The sequence below is a fragment of the Panthera onca genome, chromosome F1 (genome assembly GCF_046562875.1).
Source record: "Panthera onca isolate mPanOnc1 chromosome F1, mPanOnc1 haplotype 2, whole genome shotgun sequence".
NCBI lineage: Eukaryota > Metazoa > Chordata > Mammalia > Carnivora > Felidae > Panthera > Panthera onca.
The window spans coordinates 5005674-5011781 of NC_138355.1; positions in this window are offsets into that span (position 1 = coordinate 5005674).

Below are 6108 nucleotides of genomic sequence, written 5' to 3' on the forward strand. Positions count from 1 at the left end.
CGTAAGGGGAGAACCCCGTGGGCTTCTTCAGCTTCCCACGTGCGGCTGCAGTCTGCCTCCCGGAAGGTCCCTGATCTCTCCCTGCCTGATGTTAACCCTTCCCTATTCATCCCTCCCCTGGAACAGGGCCTGTGACTGGGTGGAGAACAGGGACGATGACCGCTCTGGCTTCTTCAAGCTGGTAAGGGGCGGTGCGGGGGTACAGCAGTTAGAGTCAACCCAAGGGTCAGCCCAGTGGCCACGGTACGGTTGACAGGGAGGCTGGCAGGCATGAGGCAGCATAAACATGAGCAGACGTGAAGAGAAAAACCCAAAGTAAAGATTCTGCCGACCAGCGAGACGGCATCTTAAGACGGCGTCTACGGTTTCCAAACCCGTCGGACAACCTCGGAGAGACCCTGACTTTGTAAACAACACACGTCAGGGAATCTCTCATAACCCAGGTGATGGAGAAGCAGGAGCATTAAGTAATCAGTGGTGGCTCTGTTTCCAGGAGTTTGGCCCTAACTTAGTGGAAAAAAAAACTTTTTTAAAGCCCCTGATGCTGGCGAGGTGTTATTTGGAGTTTTGCTGAGTATAAGCAGACAGTGTGCCTTACTTTGAGGTGTAAGACTTTTCCGAGAGCCAGGAGTCCGGCTAGAGAAAGAGTCAAAGCAGTCGTTCACCCTTATTCATTTGCAGGTGCTTGGGGAAGCCATACCTGGGTATTACTTTGTAAGGCAGAACTTTTATTACTTCCCGTGCCTTTTCTGTCTTGTAGGAGAAGGCCTTTACTCAGTTCGTACAAGTATTGGTCCATACCAGCAGGTGTTGGGATCCCTTTGACCTTGGCATCTGAGTGAACCTAACTGTCAGTCTTCCCTGGACAGCCTCCGGTCCCTCGATTATCTGGGAGAGCAAGTTTGTGGTTGAAAGGAGCGTTTCTAAGACGCCGATATTCCTGGCACAACTGTCCTTGACGATTTTTTTTTTTTTTTCTTCAGTAAACATCCTTTGGGCCCTTTGAGAAGTTTCGTCCCTCCCTCAATGAAAGGCCTAACGCTGTGTTTTATTAATCTTTTTAGCTCTGTGAGCTCGGTAATCATAATTGCCCAGCTCTGTTTGTAACCATTCCAAGGGCTGGAAACAGACCCCAGAGCCTAGGAGTCAGACCCCAGTTTAGTTTCTTGGGAGGGTAGGTGGAATTGGGTCTTTCTTAATAATTGATATAGCAGCAAACTATTTTCCTGAACCCTGGTATCTACAGCCTACGACATCCAGGAATTCCCCAAAATTCACACAATTGTTTATTCGGAGTTGGTTAGCACCACAGTCTCTAATTCAGTTATGACGTCCCTTCCCAGCGAGGGAGTAAGGCTCTCTGGCATTATCAGGAAAGAAAGAGAAAAAATTAGGTTTCCCAGAGACATCCCAGGGGCTGAGCGAAACATTTAGTTACAAGTTATCCGGAGACGCCTCTAATCGTCGTCGCGCTGTGTTTGGATGGTTGGAAAGGAGGACAGAAAAGTTCACTCTGGTCAACTTTTTTTAGACTTACCCGAGGCTCTGGGTTTCTGGTGGACAGTTGGTTTAGGGGAGCCACCGTGAAGAGCCCCAAGCCCCGGTCAGTCCCTTCCAGGGACACTGGTTGTCTGAGTCCTCACAGATACAGGGCCCCGAGGGCATTCAGATGTCCAGTGATCGTCTCCGCAGAAAGGGCATAGCTTGTGGGGTTTTCATTTCGGTTGTCCCCTCTGAGGACCTTCTCATTTTAGTGCTCTGAATTCACGGCCATATAAATGGCCATATAAATGGACCTCGGGAAGTCTGGTCTGACATAGTACGGAAGGCCACCACTAAGGCCTCAGATTTTTCTTTTCTTTTTTTTTTTTTTTTTTAATTCTCCTCTTGATCCTGGTTGTAATATACCCAACTGGCAGCTTGTAAGATCTCCTCCTTTTGGACCAACAGCAAGTTTTTGCCGTTTTCTCCGAATATCTGGGGCCCATCGAGTGACAAATTTGTCTTTTAGAATCGTCTCAGCCTCAGGGGTGTCAGGGGGGATAGCCGTATATTTCATGAGAGCCCCCTTAACCTTTCCAGGCAGGCCACCAGGGTTTTATTATGTGTCTGTAAGACAGTGGCTACTTTAGCATAATTGAAAGGCTTAACTTCAGACCTCCTGACCATATATAAAATTTCTTTTTTAAAGATTTTCCTTTATAAACCTTTTACAACTTTACTTTGCTTTTAGATTTGACCTAAGCCTTTTTTTTTTTTTTTTTTTTTTCCTCCTAAACAGCCAGTCTCATTTAGGACAAAATTATCTTTTTTTTTTTTTTTTACCTTTAACAAAAAATGTATTTTCATTCCTTATATATTTTTTATATATCCACTTTTCCACACGCAGATTGTTTTCCTTATTTCCATCTGTCTTAACTACATTTAGCAGAATTTTAACTCATAGAAACTTTAGTCTCCAGTGAAAACTAAGTATAACCAATTGTGACCTGTTACATCAGAATTTCTTAGGGGCGCCTGGGTGGCGCAGTCGGTTAAGCGTCCGACTTCAGCCAGGTCACGATCTCGCGGTCCGTGAGTTCGAGCCCCGCGTCAGGCTCTGGGCTGATGGCTCGGAGCCTGGAGCCTGTTTCCGATTCTGTGTCTCCCTCTCTCTCTGCCCCTCCCCTGTTCATGCTCTGTCTCTCTCTGTCCCAAAAATAAATAAAAAAAAAAAATAATAATAATAATAAAAAAAAAGAATTTCTTAGATGGCAAATTTTTGACTCAATTAAGCACAAAACATGTTTTCCCACAGATCCAAATATCCTTAGTTTTTTGCAACAAGTCAGAAGCACAAACCTACATATCTAGTAATTAGTGCTTTAGCCTCTTATCTCGTTAGACATCCAATGAATTCAATCCCAATTTATCATGCAAGCAAAAACTAATGTTTTAGGTTACCAAAGACTTTGAAAGCTATCTTTTTTTTTTATTTTTTTAAATTAGTTTTCTTTATTTTTGAGAGGCAGAAAGAGAGGGAGACACAGAATCCGAAGCAGGCTCCAGGTTCTGAGCTGTCAGCACAGAGCCCAATGCAGGGCTCAAACTCACGAACCGTGAGATCATGACCTGAGCCGAAGTCAACCGACTGAGCCACCCAGGAGCCCCTTTGAAAACTATCTTAACAATTACTCATGAAAACTATGAGACAGACGAAATTAACCATCACTTTAAGCCATCCTTTTGTTAACAAACTGGGACAGAGATAACATGAGCTCATTTGACCTTCAGCAAATCTAGGTAGAGTAAAAGTTCTTTCTTATTTAATGTTGATAAGCATTCTTTATCTCAAACCAACAAACTTAAATTGGCTCAAACATTGAATACGTTTTACTTGGGTCCACATAAGACAGTTTGTTCCCCGTGGTTGATTTTTCCCTGGGACGTTGGTGGGGAAATCTGACTTCAGGGGTCTTTGCTCCTTGACCTCTGGGGAGGTCAAACTCCAGGTTTGTTTTGTTTTTTTGTTTTTGTTTTGTTTTGTTTTGTTTTGTTTTGTTTTGTTTTGTTTTCCACCGGTGGAATTAGGCAGTCAGTGTCAGTCCAGAGAAGCCAGGGAATTTCCCTGAAACAAAGGGAGTTTCAGCAGCTGCTTGGGAATATTCCTTGAAGTCCCCGTTCTGAGGTAGAGTAACCAGAGACAGTTGGCTCTAATCATCACAGTCATTGGCCCAGCAAATGAGGGAGAGACAAGTCCCCGCACAGTCACACAGCGACTCCAACCCACCGCCGAGTGCCCAGCGCCTTAGAGTTGTGGCTTTGTTCCTCGTCCCTTTTGGAACAGCTAGGGCAGCTCCGGGAGGTGATCAGGCTCCCCTTCTGCCTCTCAGGGGCAGGTCTGCCAAGAGGAACCTGGGTTCTTACCAGTCTGATGGGCGGCGCTACCCTGCGCTGGTTCCTGGGCCTCACGGGTTCCGCTGGCACACATGGGGTCCTCGCCCCGGCCAGAGGGCTAGTCTCGCGAAGATCAAGTGATCCCCTGGTGCCAGGTGAGCCTCCTCTCCCTGCGCCCTGGGGTTCTCATCCCTGGTGACAAAGGAGGTGGAAACGCACCGTCTCTGAATCCCGGACGAGCCCCCAAGTCATGCAGCAGGATTTTCACACAGAGTCGTGACGTCAAGGCTTTTCTTTCCTGGAAGCAACTTTATTCCTGCCAACACCACTCAGTTGGGTTCCCACCCAAAGAACTGAGTCCCGAACACCACGTGGCATAGTTTTTTTAAATATATTTTCTACTTCCTTGTCTCCCGTATATGGTAACATGCAAACATGCAGTCTGATTCAGTGGTCTCCTGTTACAAGGTCGTGAGGGATGCTGTCACAGAGGCGTTTGGCCAGGTTGCCTTGAGGTTTTTTTGTTTTGTGTTTTTCTTTCCTTAGGGAGGGGACTCTACCACAAAACAGGGTTCCTGTTTTTTAAAAAAAGTGGTGGGTCAGATTTGGCCCGTGGGCTGTAGTTTGCTGATGCCCCACAGGTCTAGAGCAAGAATCTGCTCGCTTCTGGTTGAAGAAAGGTTTTCAGCTTTGTCTTGCTAACTCAGTCACCCTGCTTTTCACCTTACAAAAACTCGTTGACATTTCTCCTCTGCTGCTATCTTTTCTCCCACTCACTTTATCCCTGTGGCATTTACAGCTGTTTTCCCCCTCTGTAGTTATTTTCACGTTGTTTTCAGTAGCGGAGACAAATGCATGTTCGTTAGGTCCACAAGTTTTTAAGCTTTTTCTTTCAAAATAATTCCAAACTTAAAAGTTGTTGCAAGAATGGGACAAAGAGCTACCATACACCCTTTACCCAGTTACAAATTGTTAAGACTTTACAGCATTTCCTTTATAATTTCCCCCTCTAGATACAACCATTTCAGACCTGGTGTTCTATTCACTACTCCTTAAATACTTAAGTGTAGTTAAAAAAATTTTTTTAAATGTTTATTTATTTTTGAGAGAGAGAGAGAGAGACAAAGTGTGAGCAGGGGAGGGGCAGAGAGAAAGAGGGAGACACAGAATCCGAAGCAGGCTCCAGGCTCTGAGCTATCAGCACAGAACCCGACGCAGGGCTCGAACCCACAGACCTTGAGATCGTGACCTGAGCTGAAGTCAGATGTTCAACCAACTGAGCCACCCAGGTGCCCCTTCAGTGTATATTTTCTAAGAGCACAGATATTCACTCAGAAAAGAACTCAATTTTCCAAGATTTATGATGCTGTTGTTGAATCTACAGACCTTTCTCAGACGTCCCCCGTAAGTCCTTTCTAGAACTGTTCTCAGCCCAGGGCCGGGTCCAGGTACAACACTGTGGTTGTTTTTCAGGACTCTATAGCCTCCTTTAATGAGGAAAAGCCTGTCAGCCTTATTTTGTGTTTCGTGACACTGACGTTGTTTTGACATTGCCATTTTTGGAGATACAGGCCGTTAGTTTGTGGAACGTTACTTAATTTGGGTTTTGGGTGATTTTTCTCATGTGTTCATTTTTGACATAAAGAATGCTGTTTCCTTTGTGGTGAACCCAGAACTGATCTACAATTTTTATTTAAGATTGCCCCCCACCCCCACCCCCACCCCCCGGAAATCATTTTTCATTCTACTTGAGGTTCCTGGAAACTTTCCAGATGTTACAAGCACAGAACGGTCTTTGTTCTGATTTTTTTTTTTTAATCTAATGTATTCTAGAGGTCCCATTATATCCATTCTTTTGCTTCATAAACCTTTTCAGTGGCTTTTGACACATGACAGTGAATACATGACTGTCTAAACTTTGCCCTGTTGACTGGGACTCTGCCTTATTTATTTATGGACTGCATATACACAGACTGCGATTGGAAATGCCTTGCACTATCGTAGATTTCATATTCTAGTGCTGGGTGGATGATGGAAACAAGGAGGAGGGTGTTAGGACCCAGCAGTGAGCCCTGAGGTGACAGTCTCACCGCAGTTACTTGGTTTTATTTTTTTAATCTTTTATTTTTAGTTTATTTATTTATTTAGAGAGAGAGAGAGCACAAGCAGGGGAAGGGCAGAGACAGGGAGAGAGAGAAGCCCAAGTGGGCTCCAGCACCATCAGCCCAGAGC